General features: G+C 41.3%; 1 protein-coding gene and 1 pseudogene across 1 annotated transcript in view; one reads left to right on the top strand and one right to left on the bottom strand.

The window, feature by feature from the left end:
* The window catches only part of Mnat1 (MNAT1 component of CDK activating kinase), a 209,046-nt gene that overhangs the window by 159,005 nt on the left and 28,816 nt on the right, over positions 1-21,225 (bottom strand). The window lies entirely within an intron of this gene.
* On the top strand, positions 5,224-6,064 carry LOC105943916 (annotated as a pseudogene).

Raw genomic sequence — 21,225 nt, 5'->3', positions numbered from 1 at the left:
TCAATTAATAAGGTACCACACAAGTTTTGAGACCTGTTCCCATATAGTTTAAAATCAGATCATGTTTCAAATTCAAAATTACTTTTTTTCTAAATGGTAGGAACAATTTATTTATTAATTACACTAAAGTGGGAAAAATTCAAACCTCTTATCAAACAGCCATTCAATAATAAATTCAGTTTTGTTTTTTGTTTTGAACCACCATGCCTGGTTCTAAACTGAGTTATTACATATGAACGAACTTAAAACCAGTGCCTGGTACATGGCAAATGTCTAATAACTATCAGATTTCTCTCTAAACATACCAAGTCCTTTCTACCTGATCAAGAATTCTTAAACCATCCAGAAATTAAATGTCAAAGAGAATATTTCTGCTTTTCACTTAAAATGTAAAATATTGAATGTCTTGAATTACAGTATTTTTACAAAGTTATTGCATTTTTTCCATTTTCATTGATACCAAGGGCATATTCGAGGACACATGTTCCTCTAAAACCACTAAATAATTATCTTGGAGGGGGGATATTCTCTAAGCATTCACCATTACTTCTGGTGACAAGTTCTAAGTAGTAATACAAAATGTTTACAAACTGCATACAAACAGAATGTCTATAGTAGGGACAGGTAGTCCACTACCAAAGCCAGTTCAGAGATTTAGATAACTACTCAAATACATGTCACCAACAGAAGAGGAGAGGAGGAGGGGGGAAGAGGAAGGAGGCGGCAGCTAAGATTAAGAATACAAATATTTGAGCAATTAAAACTCAGTATGAAGAATGCTCAGTAAGATCACAGCTGATACCTGGACTTACTTACCCTTCTAACCCTAAAATGAGGAAAGAATGTGGGCCTTAGGAATGCCAAGCAACAGAATAAAAGGATGGATCAATGGTTAAAACACTTGTTTGCCAAGCCTTAGCCACAATTCAACTTCCCAACACCTGCGTAAAGCCAGATACAAATAGTACATGCATCTGTGACCCCAAGGAGAAACCAAGGAGTCTAGTTCCTTCGCAGTCCAGTAGTTAGTCTGCAGAGGCAAGACACCTTGACTCAAAGAAGGTGAAACACAGACACCTAGAGGTCATCTTCTGACCTTGATACATGCACCCATACACACACAGAGAGACAGTTAAATTTTTTTTTAAATTAAGGACAGGCGTGGTGGCACACACCTTTAATCCCAGCACTTGGGAGGCAGATATAGGAGGATCACCATGAGTTTGAGGCCACCTTGAGACTACATAATGAATTCCAGGTCAGCCTGGACTACAGTGAGACCCTACCTCGAAAATATTTTTTAAAAATTACAATTAAGGGCTGGAGAGATTGCTTAGCGGTTAAGCGCTTGCCTGTGAAGCCTAAGGACCCTGGTTCGAGGCTCGGTTCCCCAGGTCCCACATTAGCCAGATGCACAAGGGGGCGCACACATCTGCAGTTCGTTTGCAGAGGCTGGAAGCCCTGGCATGCCCATTCCCTCTCTCTCCCTCTACCTGTCTTTCTCTCTCTGTCTGTCGCTCTCAAATAAAAAAAAAAAAAAAATTTAAAAAAAAAATTACAATTAAATTCTAAATTAAAAAAGAGTGCTACATAAACACTGTACCCCAAAAGCTACACTATCAGCCTTTATTATCAAAGTGCTGAAGATTTCCTTTCCAAAAAATACCATATCTCAGCAAAACCAATGCATTCCTTCAAGAAATTTTTAAGTATTTATTTATTTGTTTGTTTGTTTACTTGACAGAGAAAGAGGGAGAGAGAATGGGTACGCCAGAGCCTCCAGCCACTACAAATGAACTCCAGATGTGTGTGCCCCTTGTGCATCTGGCTAACATGGGTCCTAGGGAATTGAACCTGGGTCCTTTAGCTTTGCAGACAAACGCCTTAACCACTAAGCCATCCCTCCAGCCCTTTCTTTGGCTTTTTTGAGGTACAGTTTCACTCTAGCTTAGTCTGTCTTGGAATTCACTACATAGTCTCAGGAGGGCCTCGAACTCTCAGAGATCCTCTTAGCTCTGCCTCCCGAGTGCTGGGATTAAAGGCATGCGCCACAAGAATTTACTTTATTAGTATTTTTATATGTTTGAGAGCAGAGAGAAAATAGGCATGCCAGGGACTTTAACCACTGCAAATGAACTACAGATGCATGTGCCCCTTTGTGCATCTGGCTTTACGTAGATACTGGGGAAGTATCTACGTAAACCTAGGCCAGCATTCTTTGCAAGCAAGCACCTTAACCACTAAGCCATCTTCCCAGCCCAAGAATTTAAAATAAGTAGTAACTTTCTTGGGACTATTCATTTTCGAATTCCAAAGAAAATATACATATTAACAATGTTTCCAGGCTGGAAGGAGGGCTTAGCAATTAAGGCGCTTGCCTACAAAACCAAAGAACCCAGATTCAATTCCACAGGACCCACACAAGCCAGATGCACAAGGTGGCATATGTGTCTAGAATTTGTTTGCAGCAGCTGAAGGCCCTGGTATGCCCATTCCTGCCCCCCCCCCCATCTCTCTGTCTTTCTCTGCTTCTTTCTGTCAAATAACTAAATTAAAAAAAAGTATTTCTAAAAAAGAGTTCCCTTTCTTCAAGTGTGAAGTATTACTTTCATGACAAAGAACAAAAATAACTTGTGAAAAAAGTTCTGTAACTTTTTAAGATGAAGCAAAATAAACTACTTGTTCTACACAATTACTTTATCATATGTATTATTCTAAACATTTGATGTTCAAAATACTTATAACCTACAATATCTGTCAGACAAAAAAGTATAATTTTATAAAATTTAATATTTTATATTCAAATTTATACAATGTATCTAATATATTTATAGAAAACTTGCAACTATAAAATGGTAATTAGGTATGCCAGGTGTGTGATGGTAAACACCTTTAATCACAGCACTTGTGAGGGAGAGGTAAGAGGACTGCCATGAATTTGAGGCCACCCTGAGACTACACGGCAAATTCCAGGTCAGCCTTGGCAAGAGTGAGACCATACCTCAAAAAACCAAAATAAAATAAAATGGTAGTTAAACCCATTTCTCCATCCACCCATCACATTGACCTGGTCCACTTGACTCATCTATCTACCCACCAATTTATTCACTCACCCATCTACCAGTATTCTATCCATCCACCATCTACCCATCCATATACACAGGTGGGCACCATCACATTGAGGATGGCCCAGGCGGGCAGATGGACAAATGTGGTAGAGACATTGGTATGGTAAGGTCCTTTAAGCTGGATAGACCTTATAGAGAAGTTGGCATACATAACTGACACCTGAAAAAGCACTGTTCCAAGGACAATTCATAAGGAACATAAGTTCCATGGTCTTCTTCCTGCCAGGGTGGGACCAGCATCTCCAGCCTGCCCTTGCCTACCTCCTAACTTCCTTGAGGTATACCAAAGTAGTCTTTGAAAAAAATGGAAAGAAAAAAAAAAAGAAAGAAAGAAAACATCAAACCAGGTTCCACACTTAGCACATACCAGTGACTCTTTACTTCCCTATAGAGCAGCCAGTGGCTTCATGGTGTCCTGTGAGGCCACCTTGACCCCCAATTATCATCAGCACCTCTGACATCTACCTGGCTACAATAGCCCTGCATGTTGGTGCCTCAGAGCCTATCATAGGCTGCTCTGCCTGGACCATGACCCCTGAAAGACCTGCCTATGCCATCTTTGCTTGCTCACCCTTTGTAGGTTGACATGTCCCACAAAAGCTCTAAGCACAAAGAACAAACTTTAAAATGGCACCCTCTGTGCTTATTGGGCTCCCATGGGGATGTCTTTTGGGCCCTTTCACCCAGTGTCCCTGTGTCCACAGCCCACATGCTCTGGGCTGGAATGCACATCTCCTTGTCACATCTCCTCATGGACTTAGTGAAAAAGACTCAGTATCACCAGTTTCTCTGTCCAGCCTCTCTCCACATGGACAGACTGATGAGTGGAGTTCACACCACTCTTCACTGAGATCCTTCTGTGACTCTGATGGGCTACTACATCTTGGCTAGGTTTTGGGGTTCTTTAACACATGTCCTTTCCTATTCCCTCCTCAAGTCTATCATGTCCTCCCTAGAGCTCCTGGCTCCTCCAGCTTCTACTCCCAGGGTCTTATAGTCTTCTCTCTCTCCCTCTCCCTCCCTCCCTCCCTCCCCCCCCCCCCCCCCCTCAGGCTTTCTCCATCTCCACCCTAATAGTTCTGCTTCTGTCTGCTACTCTGGGAAGTCCTGCTCCAGTGCCATTCTCCCTGCCCGTACCCTGGTCCCCTCTATCTTCCTCCCCCTCCAACCTCCTCATGTCTGGTCTTCTGTGTAGGCAGCACACTGATCTGTGCCTGCTGCCCAGAGTAACCAAGGGCACAAGACCCCTGATGTCAGATCCTCCCAGTACTTGCTGCTGGGATTTCTCAGCAGCCACCATGGTAGTATTTTCAGAAAGAAGATTCCTCCCATAATGCAGTGCACCTACCATGCAGACTATCTTATAATCCACACTTCTCACTGCCTCTTTCCTTCAAGGATAAATCCCAGCCTTCAACAACCTCCTCCTTTTGGAATGCTCCCCTGGCAAGAGGAACGAAGTCTCATTCTCAAGTGACTCGTACCAAAGGCCTTGGCTCTCAGGATTTCTGCCCTTCCCACCTACCAAGACCTGGTAGCCGATCCTTCAAAATACAGCTAGGCCGGAGGCTCCAAGCTGACAGTGTAGTGCCCCGGAGCTTGGTTTTTAAGTGCTGTGCTGGGCCAGCCCCCTCCAGACTGCAAAGAGGCAGCCTCAGGCCTCATTAATCTAGCTTTCAGCTTCTCCACTCCCAGTCCAAAGCCTCTGCTAACAAAAAAAATAATAAAAATAAATTTTTAAAAATTTTAAAAATTAAAAAAACAGAGAAAAAGGCTAAGAACACATAGAAAATTATGCTAAAAGCAAAAGTTTATAGTTTACAACCTGCCCCAAAAAATATCAATATAAAAATCAGAGGGCTGGAGAGATGGCTTAGCGATTAAGAAACCTGCTACAAAGACAAAGGACCCAGGTTCAATTCCCTAGGGCCCACGTAAGCCAGATGCACATGACACATGCATCTGGAATTCGTATGCAGTGGCTGGATGCCCTGGCATGGCCATTCTCTCTATCTCTTCTCTCTCTCTCTCTGTCTCAAATAAATTAAATAAATATTTTTTTAAAAAACTCAGAGCTGCCTTTTGGCTCCCTGAGCAGCACCATGGTGGTTGGCAAGAACAAGCGCCTTACGAAAGGCGGCAAGAAGGGAGCCAAGAAGAAAGTGGTTGATCCATTTTCTAAGAAAGATTGGTATGATGAGAAGGCACCGGCTATGTTTAATATTCAAAACATTGGAAAGACGCTAGTCACCAGGACTCAAGGAACCAAAATTGCCTCTGATAGCCTCAAGGGGCGTGTCTTTGAAGTGAGACTTGCTGACCTGCAGAATGATGAAGTTGCCTTCAGGAAGTTCAAGCTCATCACTGAAGATGTTCAGGGCAAAAACTGTCTGACTAACTTCCATGGCATGGATCTCACCCAGGACAAAATGTGTTCCATGGTCAAAAAGTGGCAGACCATGATTGAAGCTCATGTTGATGTCAAGACAACCGACAGCTATTTGCTTCATCTGTTTTGTGTTGGTTTTACTAAAAATGCAACAACCAGATCCACAAGACATCCTATACACAGCACCAACAGGTCCACCAGATCCAGAAGTAGATGATGGAAACCATGACCCGAGAGGTGCAGACAAATGACTTGAAAGAAGTGGTTAATAAATTGATTCCAGACAGCACTGGGAAAGACATAGAAAAGGCTTGCCAGTGTATTTACCCTCTTCATGATGCCTTCATTAGAAAAGTAAAAATGCTGAAGAAGCCCAAATTTGAATTGGGAAAACCCATGGAGCTTCATGGCGAAGGCAGTAGTTCTGGAAAGGCCACTGGTGATGAGACAGGCACTAAGGCTGAGCGAGCTGATGGATACCAGCCACCAGTGTGAGAGTCTGTTTAAAATTCTGGTTTTAATAGTGACAAATAAAAGGTCCTATTTGTTTAAAAAAAAAAAAACTCAAGAGCTATGTGCACATGCAAGAGAATGAAGTTGGATCTATACCTCATACCACACACAAAAATTAATTTAAATATAACATCTAAACTCAAAACTATTAAAATATAGGGTAAACTGGGCATGGTGGCACATGCTTTTAATCCCAGCACTTGGGATACTGATGTAGGAGGATTACTGAGAGTTTAAGGCCAGCATGAGACTATGTTGTGAATTCTAGGTCAGTCTGGGCTACAGCAAGACACTACCTCAAAAAATCAAAAAAAAAAAGGGCTGGAGAGATGGCTTAGCGGTTAAGCGCTTGCCTGTGAAGCCTAAGGACCCCGGTTCGAGGCTCGGTTCCCCAGGTCCCACGTTAGCCAGATGCACAAGGGGGCGCACGCGTCTGGAGTTCGTTTGCAGAGGCTGGAAGCCCTGGCTCGCCCATTCTCTCTCTCTCCCTCTATCTGTCTTTCTCTCTGTCACTCTCAAATAAATAAATAAAAAATGAACAAAAAAATCAAAAAAAAAAAAAACTTTAATAGGATAAATCATATGACAAAGGATTCTTAGGTACCAAAGAACAAACAACAAAAGAAAAAAGAGACAAACTGGCTGGGCGTGGTGGCACATGCCTTTAATCCCAGCACTCAGGAGGCAGAGATAGGTGGATCCCCATGAGTTCAAGGCCACCCTGAGACTACACAGTAAATTCTAGGTCAGCCTGGGCTAGAGTGAGACCCTACCTCAAAAAAAAAAAAAAAAAAAAAAGAGAGAGAAAGGGAAATTTAGCTATATATGAAAATGTTAACAATTTGTACAGCAGATTATATTACCCAGAAAGTAAAAAGACAAATCACAAAATACAAGAAATATCTACAAATACTGTATCTGTTAAAGTCTGATATCCAGACTTAATGAAAAAGTCCTATGTCAACAAAACAATTTTTAAAAATGGGGCTGGAGGGATGGCTTAGTGGTTAAGGCATTTGCCTGCAAAGCCAAGGACCCAGGTTCGATTCTCCAGGACCCACATTAGCCAGATACACAAGGGGGCCCACACATCTGGAGTTCATTTGCAGTGGCTGGAGACCCTGGTGTGACCATTCTTTTTCTCTTCCTCCCTCCCTCTCTCTCTCTGCCTCGTTCTCTGTCAAATAAATCAAAATAAATTTTTTATATGTACAAAAAAGGGCTGGAGAGATGGCTTAGCGGTTAAGCACTTGCCTGTGAAGCTTAAGAACCCGGTTCAAGGCTCGATTCCCCAGGACGCATGTTAGCCATATGCACAAGGGGGCACACGCGTCTGGAGCTCATTTGCAGTGGCTGGAGGCCTTGGCATGCCCATTCTCTCTCTCTCTCTCTATCTGCCTCTTTCTCTCTGGGTCTGTTACTTTCAAATAAATAAATAAAAATAAACAAAAAAAATTTAAGTACAAAAAATTAAATATATATCTCTCTAAGAAAGGTACATACACCAATAAAGGGTATGTGAAAAATAATGTTCAAAATTAGTCATTATGGAGAAGCAAATTTATTTTCTGTTTTTGTTTTTTGGGGCGAGGTTTCACACTAGCCCAGTCTGGCCTGGAACTCATGGTGATTCTCCTTTCTCAGCCTCCTGAGTGCCAGGATTAAAGGCATTATCCACCACACACATGGCTGGGAAAAGCAAATTTTAAACTGCAACATGATGTCATTTTACAGACACTAGTATGATTATAATTTTAAAAAATGGACAGTAGCAAGTGTTGGCAAAGAGGAGGAGAAATCAAAGCCCTCAAACATTGTTGGTGGGAATAGCTCACTTTCTGTGGTAGACAGCTGATGAGTCCTTAAGAAATCAGAGTTTACAACATGAGGACACTCCTAAGTATATACTCAAGAGATGTGAGAACAAGTGCTCAAACAAATCCATGTACAAGCACGTTGTTCCAAGCAGCCTTGTTCACAGTGACAATAAGAATACAAACATCTACTGACACATTAAGAGGAACAAACTGTGATGTGCACATATAATTGAATTATTCAACCATAAAGAGAACCTTGAAAACACATATGCCAAGTGAAAGAAGCCAGACACAAAAAGTTCCATATTACATAAGCCTGTCTTATGCAATATACAGAATGGGCCAGAAAAGACTGGTGGTTAGGTAAAGATTAAGGGGTGGGAGAGAGGAAATAACTCCTTAATAGAGGGTTTCCTTTTGTGGTAATGAAAATGCTTTGGAACTAGATAGAGAATGGTGGTTGCACAACTCTGTAAATGTACAAAATGTCACTGAATTCTTCACTGTATAATGCCTAGTTTTATTTATGTATCTACTTTGAGTTTTGGAGACAAGATCTCACTCTCTACCCCAGGCTGGCCTGGAACTCTCTACCCCAGACTGCCCATCATGGCAACCCTCTGGCCAGGCTGAGACCTCTGCATCCTCTGCCTGCTCTAGTCTGCCTCATAAGCTTACCTGGATACAGCAGAAGCAACTAAGATACCACCTGCTACATGCTAATATGAGAATAAGAATCCAGGTATTTCATTCTTTTTTTAAAATAAGCAATGAATACATATAACTTGGATTATTTATTTATTTAGATATTTAAGTTGGCTTTACTTTTTCCCTGAACTTGAGATCCTCATGACAGCCTCATGAATGCCAGGTAGAATTTGCCACCATCATTCTTTTCTCTTTCTTTTCTTTTTCTTTTTGGTTAAATGACTAAAGTAAATCTTCAAATAATCCATTCTCTTTGAAAGTTAGATATTATAATAGTGAACCACAAAATTTAGCCAATATTGATTCTTTGTGTGCATGTGCAATATGATTGTTGGGCACGTGTGCATGTGCATGTGCCCATGTGGCATACTTGAGCTCACCTACAGTAGCCAGAGGGAAACACTGGTGTCCAGCTCTTCCCCCTACTCCAGCCCATCTTACATGAGCCACAGCCTCTTACTGATCTGGAGCTTCTGGGTTTGTTTTTTTGGGGTGTGTGTGTGTGTGTGTGTGTGTGTGTACACCACAGGGATTCTCTGGTCTCTGTTCCCCACAGAGGTGTGGGCCCACTAAGCTATTTATGTGGGTTCTGGGATCTAACTCAACAGGTCTCTCAGGTCTTTTCAGGCCTCATGCTTGAACAGGAAGTGTTCTTCACCAGTTAACTGAGACATCTTTTCAGACCCAATATTTATTCTTTTGAAGTTATGAAATATATTTTGATAATCATTGCTATTATTTATACAAAGGCTACATTAACATAAATCATTTGCTAAAATGACTAGACAAGTTTTTTTATATTTTCTCAGCAAGAAGCTTGATTGGTTTCTTTTCCTTAAAGTATTTTTATAAATTTGCAAGCAGAGATTGAGAGGAGGAGATGGGGGAAGAGAATATGAGTATGGGTATACTATGGCCTTCTGCCACTGCAAACTCCAGATGCATGCACCCCTTTGTGCATCTGCCTTTACATGAGCACTGGGGAACAAAACCCAGACCAGAAGTCTTTGCAAGCAAGTACCTTCAGCTGCTGAACCATCTCCACAGCCCAGCTTAATTTTTCAGAACTATAAATGAGTCATTAATAAACAAAACTATCAATTTACAATCACATTATCTCTTACTAAATTTAGTTTTTTAAATTTTTTTTATTTATCTACTTGAGAGAATATGGGTGTACTAGGGCCTCTTGCCGCTGCAAATGAACTCCAGACATATGGGCCACTTTGTGCATCTGGCTTTATGTAAGCACTGGGGAATTGAACCAGGGCTGCTGGTAGGCTTTGCAAGCAAGCATCATTAACCAACTCTAAATTTTAAAAATATATAAAAATTGGGGCTGGAGAGATAGCTCAGCAATTAAGGTGCTTGTCTGCAAAGCCTAATGTCCTGGGTTCAATTCCCCAGTACCCACATAAAAAAAGCCAGATGCACACAGTGCCCACGTGCATCTGAGTTCACTTTCAGCGGCTGGAGGCCCTGGCGTGCCCATTCTCTCTATCTATCTTTCTTTTATCTCTCTCTTACAAATATATATGTGTGTGTGTGTATATATATATATATATGTGTATATATATATATATACACACACACACACACACATACATACATACACATGTATATATATATACATGTATATATACATGTATATATATTATATATATGCATATATATTATATATATGTAAAATATATATTATATATATGCATATATATTATATATATGTAAAATATATATATACACATATATATATATAAAACTTGTACTTACATATAAAGCAATAAGTGATATTTTGAAACACATACATCATATAATCAAGTTATACATATCTCAGTTATAAAGAAAATGTAAAAACTTTATGAAAAATCCTATTTCTTAGTTTTTTGATATACAGCACATTACTACCTGTGGTCATCCAATTATGCAAAGGACCCCAGAACTCCTAAACCCTATTTAGTATCTATCTATAACGTTCTCCCTGTGCTCACTCTCCACAGTATATTACAACCACCATTCTGCTCGCAACTTCGGTGAGTTCACCTTTTGGTTACACATACATACAAGAGCAGAAGCTTGCCTTTCTGTGCTTGGCTTGTTTCACAGTAGCTGTTTTTTATATAATCTGAATTAACTTATCATTACTACTATAGAAGATGAGGTGAAAACTATAAACAAAAGTTTAAAAATATTAATTCCCCTAATATCCATATTGTCCAGTGAGGTGGCATACAGAAGCCTCTAGGGATCTAAACTAAAAGTATAAAATTAAAGGCTCTATGAGAAATAAGTATGGGATTTGAACCCTGCCTTCAGAGATGTTTGACAGAGGTACAGAAATAAGAGTCTCATGCTCTACTGGCTGAGCTAACTAGGCAAGAGTAGAGGTACAGAAATAAATACACCCACAAAAGTTACTTAAAGCAACCAAACAAGGCTGTGTCTGCTAAGTGTTACAATAGCAGATTTGCTCCTTACCAATTATGTATCATGCAGTGAGAGGGATAACATGGTGCTTAATGGTACAGACACTTGAGCCAAGTTGCCTTCTTTTCTTCATTTTCTAATCATGTCATGCAACCCTTCTCTGTGCTTCGATTGCCTTATGGGAAATAAAAATGCCATGAAGCAGAAGGGACACACCTCTGCGAGCTGAATGATTTGTATCAGTCAATACAGCAAATGCATAGATGCTTTCAATGAGCATTAGCTACCACAAGTAGTACTTAAGGAACTAGTGAGGACCAGCATTCAAAACAGCTCTAGTATCAAGGATCACAACTGTGAAAATACCCAGAAACAGGCTGAACTGAGCTGGGTCTTCAAAAATTTCACAGTCTTGAAGCAAAAATGCTGACATTTCATAAAATAGAAACCACACATCAAAAGGTATCATGCTCATAATTTATGCACAATAAAAACATGGTTTCATAGCTGAGCGTGGTGGTGCACACCTTTAAGCCCAGCACTTGGGAGGCAAAGGTAGAAGGATCGCTGTGAGTTCAAGGCCACCCTGGTACTCTATAGTGAATTCCAGGTCAGCCTGGGCTAGAGTGAGACCTTACCTCGAAAAACCAAAAGAAAAAAAAAAAATGCTTTCATGAAAAAGAGAATGAGGTAAATAAAACATATGAGATGTGAGAACAGGTGCTCAAACAAATCCAGGTACAAGTATGTTCAGAAAAACTTAGGACATAGTCTCAAACACTACCCCCTTGGGTCAACATTTCTTCCAAGTATCTATTTTATCTGAAAAAAATCCATACAAAAAGTCAGGTGTGGTGGTGAATGCCTTTCATGCCAGCACTCGGGAGGCAGAGGTAGGAAGATCACTGAGGGTTCAAGGCTAGCCTGAGACTACATAGTGAATTCCAGGCCAGCCTGGACTAGAATGAGACCCTACCTTGAAAACAAACAAACAAAAAAATCCATACAAATTTTACTTACATTTATAATTCAGTCCAATTTATTTTCACTGAAAAACATCCTCAAGTAAGTATCAGTATTCAATTACTCATTTTTTTTTCATATTCCTTAGGTAAAATTGGAATTCCAGAAAGATATATATGGATTCACTTACTCTCAAAATATCAGGACACTTCAAGGACCAAATGTTAAAGAAGCAGGGAGGGTTCTGGAGAGATGGCTTAGTGGTTAAGGCAAAGCCAAGGACCCAGGTTCAATTCCCCAGTGCTCACATAAAGCCAGATCCACAAGGTGGCACATGCATCTAGAGTTTATTTGCAGTGGCTAGAGGCCATGGTGTACTCATGTTCTTTCTTTCTCCCTCTCTCTCAAATAAATAAATCAAACAATAATCTAGAAAAGTAGATGACAAAGACAAATTGATAGCATTCCAAAACACTTGTTCTCAGAGTAAGATCACCCAAGTGCTGGGAGCCCGGGCGGCTTTCCTCCATGTTTCTTTAACAGAAATTATTTGTTCCTAGCTGGCATAGCCTGTTAAGGATTCATACTTGGTTTCCATGGGAAACTTACATAAGGGAAAAATGACAGACTCAATGCTACAGTTGATTCCTGGTCATAACCGGTGCCACCCCACTCTAGCTACCCCTCATCCTCTGTGAGGTCCTGCTGGCACAGGCAACCTGCCATTATGTTAGCCTAGATCCTTACCTGTAACAGCGCTAAACCCCGAATTATGATTCTCTCTTCAGGCTATGCTTCTATCCTTGTACATTCAGTACAACAATGGGCTTGGGAACACTAAGACATCCTAGTAAATCCTCTGAGTGCCAGGTATATTCTTCCCTGAACCTCTCATGATAATGACCAGAGTCAAATATCCTTGCCAGAAAGGTGACTCTTTTGCTGTCATGGTAACATTTTGGCATAAGGAGCCCAAAGTGACCCGACAAACAGGTATGTCTTAATGTTTAATGTATCTCTCTCAACTGTGGGACATTTCCACTTCTGGAACTGACCTCTAAACCCATAGAGCCTAAAGTTAGGTGTATGGAAAGTATAAATTCCTCAAGGGAGACCTGTCTTACTTCTATCTCTTTGTTCTAGAACCCATATACTTGATCTACTGAAGATACCCAAATACAATGGCCAAGTATTGATGATATATAAGGATCCTGAAGAATAATGTCAACCCTTACCTCTAATCCCCTCCAATCAGACCTCTCAGTTTGTTTTTCATTCATTTTCAAACAGAGTATTACTATGTGGCCCAATCCAAGCAGGTCTGGAACTTTCGACATAACCCAAGCAGTCTTGAAACTTGAGATCTGCTTGATTCTGGTTCCTAAATTATTGAGGTTATAGGATATGCCAAAGTGCCTGGTTTTCGGTTGCATCTTTATGAGACTGTCGTGGTTAATCTCCACTGTCAACTTGAAAGGACTTAGAATCAACATGAGAACAAATCCTTCAGCATTTCTTTGAAAGATTTTTGAAATTTGATTAATCCAATGACATCATCCCATGGGTTAGGAGTTCCAGACTATATAAATAGGAGAAGCCCAGCTGAGCAGCAGTATTCATTTCTCCCTGCTTCCTGGAATGATTGTGGCCAGCTGCTTCATACTCTCATCACCATGCCTTCTTGCAATGATGAACTATAAGCTCAAACTGTAAGCCAAAGTAAACACTTCCTCCTTAGTGTGCTTTGTGGAGTATTTGCAGCAGCAATGAGAATAACACAGAGAGCACTATATCTGCTTTATCAATCCAGGGAATTATGATGGAACAAGACTGAATTGGAGCAGTAGATTTATAAACTGAAGTTCACTGTCATACATTCTTCTCCTATAAAGTGAGACTCTTAGTAAGAGATGGTACTACTCAGGCTGGAGGAATGGCTTAGTGGTTAAGGTGCTTGCCTGCAAAGTCAAAGAATCTAGGTTCAAATCTAGGTTCATGTAAGCCAGATGTACAAGGTGCTGCATACTTGGAGTTCATTTGCAGTAGCTAGAAGCCCTCAGGTGCCCATTCTCTCTAAATAAAAATAATTTTAAAAAAAGAGAGATGGTACTACTCAAGATCACTGACAGGTTAAATGCTATAAATCCTCAGAAAGAAGTACTGGCTTTGGGTAGGAAAAATAAATCTGTACACAGAAAAAGAGGCCTTAAGGAAGGAGTATAGGGAGGGCACTAGAACACATGAACTATAAAAGAGGAAGGAGGAATTACAGGGGCTGGAAGGGTATAACAGGGAGAATGGGTACAGGGGAAAGTAGGAGGAGAAATTACATCTGAACTGAATGTGTACACTGCTCTTGTCATTATTTCCTCAATACTCTATTAATATAGCAAATTTAATATAAAATTGTGTGGACAGAGCAACTGTATTGTATGAAATATTATAAATTATAAATTTCTTTAAACGAACAAAAATTAACTCAGGATCTAATGAAGAATCAAAAATATCTATTGACAAAGTTTAGATCATCAATGTCCTCCAAATGCCTATGTGTTAAAGACTTCCCTGGGCTAGGAGATAATTCATTCAGTGATAATTCATTCATGCCTACAGGCATGAGGCACTGAGTATGATTACCAGAATACATGTAAAATGCCAGGTATAGTGGGACATGCTTGTAATCCCAGCACTGGAGAGGTGGAGAAAGGAGGATCATGAGGGCTCAATGACCAGTCTAGCCTAACTGGTAACTAACTGTTTCAAAAAATGGTAGATGGTGATATGGAGATTGCTCAGTTGTTAAAGGTGCTTGCTTGTAAAGCCTAACAGCCTGGCTTTAATTCCCCAGATTCCATGTAAAGCCAGATACACAAAGTGGCACATGCATGTGGAGTTTGTTTACAGTGTGGCAAGAGTCCCTAGCACGCCCATAGTCATTCTCTTTTTCTCACGCACTTTCCTCTCTCTCTTTCTCTCATAAATATATACATATACACACACACACACACACACACACACACACACACAAACACACACACACACACATATATATATTTAAAGGTGGATGGCCAAGCATGGCGACACACAACTTTAATCCCAGCATTCAGGTGACAGAGGTAAGAGGATCACTGTGAATTCCAGGCTACAGGGCAAGTTCCTGGTCTAGAATGAGACCTTATGCCAAAAGAAAACAACAAACAAAAAAGGTGAATAGGGCTGGAGAGATGGCTTAGTGGTTAAGCACTTGCCTGTGAAGCCTAAGGACCCCAGTTTGAGGCTCCATTCCCCAAGACCCACGTTAGCCAGATGCACAAGGGGGCGTAAGCGTCTGGAGTTCGTTTGCAATGGCTGGAAGTCCTGGTGTGCCCATTCTCCCCCCCCCCTCGCTCTCGCTCTTTCTCTCTCTATCTGCATCTTTCTCTCTCTGTCTGTTGCTCTCAAATAAATAAATAAAAATAAACAAAAAAAAATTTTTTTAAGGTGAATGGTATTCGTGAGGAATCACATCCAAGATTGTCTTCTGGTCTCCGTATGTGTGCATGTGCATGTGTACCCACTCACATGTGCATATACACACATTTTTTTTAATTTTTATTTATTTATTTGAGAGCGACAGACACAGAGAGAAAGACAGATAGAGGGGGAGAGAGAGAATGGGCAGCCAGGGCTTCCAGCCTCTGCAAACGAACTCCAGACGCGTGCGCCCCCTTGTGCATCTGGCTAACGTGGGACCTGGGGAACTGAGCCTCGAACCGGGGTCCTTAGGCTTCACAGGCAAGCGCTTAACCGCTAAGCCATCTCTCCAGCCCATATACACACATTTTAAAAAATATATTTTGCCCTAAACCCATGTTGTATTGAAAAGTTGTAGTACCTTCAGGAGGCAGGTCTAATGAAAAGAAGTTAAGTCTGTGGGGGCCTGCCCTTGAAGGGAATATAAGGACCAAAACTCCTTCTCTCTCTTGGCTTCTTGATTCTCATGAAAACAATGTACATACGGTGTTGCCACAAGCCCAAAGCTCAGGGTTAAGTGATTGTGGACTGAAATCTCTAGCACTGTAAGTCAAAATAAACTTTTTCCTGTTTTTAAGTTGCTTTTCACAGGTATTTTGCCAGCATGACAGAAAGCTGACTCTAAAGTCCAGTGAAGATGTTGGACATTGCAAATAGAAATGACTTCTCAGATTGTTCTGACATGGTCTAGAACCTGGCTCACTAAATTCAATCAACTGGCAAATCATCCAGTATGAATATTACAACCATAATCATCTACTTTGTGTCCTATCCTAATTTTGCCACTAGAAATATGTTTCTAAAGACAATACACATACATATACTTCTGATGTAACATTTTCTCTTCAGCTGGACACTTGATGGCACAGGAACAGACAACACTGTCAACAAAGCTGAAAACATAAAAGCTGCTGTGGGAAGGTAAATATAATCTTTTCCCAGTATTTATTATGGAACGAGAATGTGGGATACAGGAAACTTATCAGGTAAACCATAATAGCAATTTTAAAAATTCATGTGTAAGTGGTAAAGAGGGCTGGGAGGATGGGTCAAAGGTTAATAGCACTTGCCACTTAAAGAAGAATGCATGTAAAAAATAAAAGCTGGGCGTGGCCATACATGTCTGTAACCCCAGTGCTGGGGGCGGGGAGAGGCACTGGGGCATGCTAACAAAAATAACAGCTCTAGGTTAACGTAGAGACTTGTCTCCAGGAAGTGGATGCAAAGGAGAAGGCCACCCAGAGTTCTCTATGGCCTCACACACATGCATACACCACATAATATGCCACACCACATCACACAACTACACACATACACACACACACACACACACACTCAGAAAAGAACTGACAGCATGGTAGTGTATCCTGTAATCCCAGCACTTGGAAGGTTGGAAGCAGGAGGATAGGGCGTTCAAGGCCAGACTCAGCTACATAACAAATTCCAGGCCAGCCTGGCTTTCATCAAACACTTTATCAAAACAAATAAATAGATACTGTGGTGGTTTGATTCAGGTGTCCCCCATAAACTTAGGTGTTCTGAATGCTAGCTCCCCAGCTGATGGATATTTAGGAATTAATGCCTCCTGGAGGGAGTGTATTGTTGGGGGCGGGCTTATGGCCTTTAAAACCAGTTTCCCCATGCCAGTGTTTGGCACACCCTACTGTTGCTGTGGTCCATCTTATGTTGGCGAGGGGGTGATGCCCACCTTCTGCTCATGCCATCGTTTGCCCCTGCCATCGTGAAGCTTCCCCTCGAGCCTATAAGCCAAAATAAATCTCTTTTTCCCAGAAGCTACTCTTGGTTGGGTGATTTCTACCAGCAATGTGAACCGGACTGCAACAGTAAAGTGGTAGCGAGGAGTGGGATTGCTGCTAGACACCTGACTGTGGCTTTGGCCTTTTGGAGCTGGTTTTCAAGAGGAATGTGGAAGGAGTTGAAACCTTGGCCTAAGAGATACCTTACAGTGCTGTAAGTACAGCTTGATGGACTATTCTGGTCTGAGCTACAAGACCTGAATGCAGTAAGAACTATGGACTGTGAGGTTTGGCTTATGAGGGCGAGAAAGAGCTTTGCCTGGACTGGGCTAGCAGTTTGTGTGAGAAGCTTGCTCTTGTGCCCATGTCCTGAGAAGTTGTGCAGGGTTGCTTTGCGTAGAAATGAACTGGTGTGTGCAGAGGGATATGGCACAGAAAGAAAAATCTTTGGGTGAACTGTTTCCCATTCAGCTGCAACTGAGAGATTACAACCTTTGAGACTGGGCTAGCTGACCTGTGCTGGGGCAACAAGAAGAATGTAGACTCTTTTGAAGGGGCCCCAGTGCTCAAGGAGTGTCCTGTTCTTCAAAGTCTGCTTTATTCCCCCCTGGATTAACAAATTGGCACCCTACCTGGTATCGTGGAGTATAAGAAACGCTGGAAAGAGGGTCATTGAGTTTGCAACATGGTCTTGTGTTTTGGAAATGGCCATGGGCAGTGTGAAGCAGGTTTGCTGGTTGCCTGCACAAAGACCCCATGGGGCCATGTGGATGAACCGTGGCTTGCAGTGGAGACCCAGTGGAGATACTGGGACCATGAGATGGCTGCCGAGGAGCTGCCGGCCCCGATGAAGTTTCCCAGGACTATGAGTAGCCTAGCTGGAGGGGCGGAATTGGAATGCCAGAGACTTGTTGCTGGTTAGAATTATCGGACTTGAAGATTTGTCACTGGCTAGAGTTGCTGGACTTGAAGCTACAGAGTTTGATGTTTGCCCTGGTTGTTTTAAATCTTGTATTGGTTGAATGTTTCTTTGCTATGCCCAATGCCATCTTTTGCAGTGTGAATATTTATTCTGTGCCATTATGGGTTTTCTGAGGTTATTTTTTGGTATTATGGCTCAGTTAAAAGATCTTTAACTATGGGGATATATGAACATCATTGGAATTGATTAAAAACTATGGGGATTTTTAAAGTCAGACTGAAAGCATTGTATTTTACATCATGTATGGATATCAGTTTATGGGGGCCAGGGGCGGAATGTGGTGGTTTGATTCAGGTGTCCCCCATAAACTTAGGTGTTCTGAATGCTAGCTCCCAGCTGATGGATATTTGGGATTTAATGCCTCCTGGAGGGAGTGTATTGTTGGGGGCAGGCTTATGGGCTTTAAAGCCAGTTTCCCCTTGCCAGTGTTTGGCACACCCTACTGTTGCTGTGGTCCATCTTATGTTGGCGAGGGGGTGATGTCCACCTTCTGCTCATGCCATTGTTTTCCCCTGCCATCGTGAAGCTTCCCCTCAAGCCTATAAGCCAAAATAAATCTTTTTCCCAGAAGCTACTCTTGGTTGGGTGATTTCTCCCAGCAATGAGAACCGGACTGCAACAAATACCATCTTTTTCTCTGCCTCTCTCGCATACCATCTGTCCCTCCCTCCCTCCTCTCCCTCTTTCATAAATAAGTAAAAATATTTTTACTATTTATAAAAAAAAGGTTGAGCAGGATGAAAATGAGGGGGTTGTAGAAGTAAAATGAACAAGGGAAAAATTCAGATTGAAGGAGCTAAAGTAAGACCATGTAAAACAAAAGGAAGTCCTGAATGACTACGGTTTTTACTCCATATGACAACAAAAGCCACTGCCAATAGAGTATAGACAAGTGAAGTTTGGAGAAGTAACATGACATAATTACTATTCATGGATCACTCAAATTGCCAAGTCAAAAATGAGTATTGAGACAAAAGCAAAAACAGGTAAGCTAATTCATGAGCTTATTCCCAAGCAAGAGAAGGTGGTAGCAATAAAGGTAGGCTTTAAAAAAAATGGTCAGATTCTAGCATTACAAAGGCATTAAGAGGGGCTGGAGAGACGGCTCAGCTGTTAATGCATTTACCTGCAAAGCCATAGGACCAGTGTTCAGTTCCCCAGTACCTATGTAAAACCATATGCACAAGGTGACACATTCATCTGGAATGCATTTTCAGTGGCTAGAGACCCGGATGCACCCATTCTTTCTCTATTAGCCCGTCTGTCTGTCTGTCTGTCTCTCTCTCTCTCTCTCAAATAAATAATTTTTAAAAAGTCATTGAGAAGAGGAAAACCAAAATTACTGAGTATAAAAAGGCAAATAATCCAGGAAATACATTTTAAAATCATAATAAAATACCACTTCACATCTTAAAGTTTTTTAAATTAAAAAATCTGAGATGATATAGTAACACATAACTTTAATTCTAGCATTTTAGAAAGTAGAGGTGGGGAGGTTGTAAGTTCTGGGCTATACTGCAAGTTCTTGATCATCATGGGCTACGAAGTAAGACCATGTGCAGGAAAGGGAAGGGGAAGGGGAAGGGAGGGGAAGAGTTGAATGAACAAAGCCTAAAACAAAAGTTTAGGGCTGGGGAGATGGCTCAGAGGCTAAAGGTTGCAAAGGCTGTTGCCGCAGGTTGGATTCCCCAGTACCCGCATAAATACAGTGGCACATGCATCCATAGTTCATTTGCAGCAGCAGGAGGCCTTGCTGTATTCATTTTGCTTTAAAAAATATATTTTTATTCAAGACAGAGAGGGTGAAAGAGAGAGAGACTGGGCATGACAGGGCCTCTAGCCACTGCAAACAAACTCCAGATGCATGTGCCACCTTGTGCATCTAGCTTACATGAGACCTGGAGAATCGAACTTGAGTTCTTAGTCTTCACAAGCAAGAGCCTTAACCACTAAGCCATCTCTCCAGCCCTATTCCCATTTTCCAAATCTCTTTCTCACCAAATAGATACAGTATTTTTTTAAAAACCAAAGTTTTTAAAAGCATATGTATGAATTATGTATAAATTAGAACTCATGTACTTTTGGTGGAAATATAGAATGGTGCAATCATAAGGGAACACATTATAATGGTTCCTCCAAAAAAAATACTAAAACTAGAATTGCTAATTGATCCAACAATCCTGAATCAGGATAATGTTCAAAACAAGATCTCAAAGAGGTATCTGCAAACCTGTGTTTACTGCAGCATTTACACATAACAACCATGAGGCAGAAGCAACCCAAATGTTCACTGATGGATAAATATATAAAGAAAATGATATCTATACATACAATAGCACACATAGCTAACTTTTAAAAAAGAAATTAGAGCTAGGTGTGGTAGCACACAACTTTAATCCCAGCACTTGGGGAGTCTAAGGTAGGAGGGTTTCTATGAGTTCGAGGCCAGACTGAGACTTCATAGTGAATTCCAAGTCAGCCTAGGCTAGAGTGAGATCATACCTGGAAACACAAGGAAGAGAGGGGAGGGGAGGGGAGGGGAAGGGATGGGAGGGGAGGGGAGGGGAGGGGAAGAAGGAGGGAAGGAGGGAAGGATTGAGATAGAGAAAGAAAGGAAGGAAAGAAGGGAGGGAAAGAGGGTAAAGAAAGCAGGAAGCTGGGCATGGTTGTGTGTGTCTTTAATCCCAACACTCAAGAGGCTGAGCTGGAGGATCACTGTGAGTTGAAGACAGCCCTGGCCTACAGAGTGAGTTTCAGGTCAATATACATAAGCTTTAAGGACATTGTACTAAATGAAATACAGATCACAAAAGCACAGATTTTACTTAATTTTATTTAATGAAATAGCTCAAGTAATCAAAATCATAGAAATCAGGGCTGGACAGATGGCTTAGTGGTTAAGGTACTTACCAGCAAAGCCAAAGGACACAGGTTTAACTCCCCAATACCCACATAAAGCCAGATGCACAAGTTAGTGCATGTATCTAGAATCCATTTGCAGTGGCAAGAAGCCCTGGCATGCCCATTCTCT

Source organism: Jaculus jaculus, chromosome 7, assembly GCF_020740685.1.
Source record: "Jaculus jaculus isolate mJacJac1 chromosome 7, mJacJac1.mat.Y.cur, whole genome shotgun sequence".
NCBI lineage: Eukaryota > Metazoa > Chordata > Mammalia > Rodentia > Dipodidae > Jaculus > Jaculus jaculus.
Note: the sequence above shows the minus strand (reverse complement) of the source record. Positions and strands in the feature narration are given on the sequence as shown.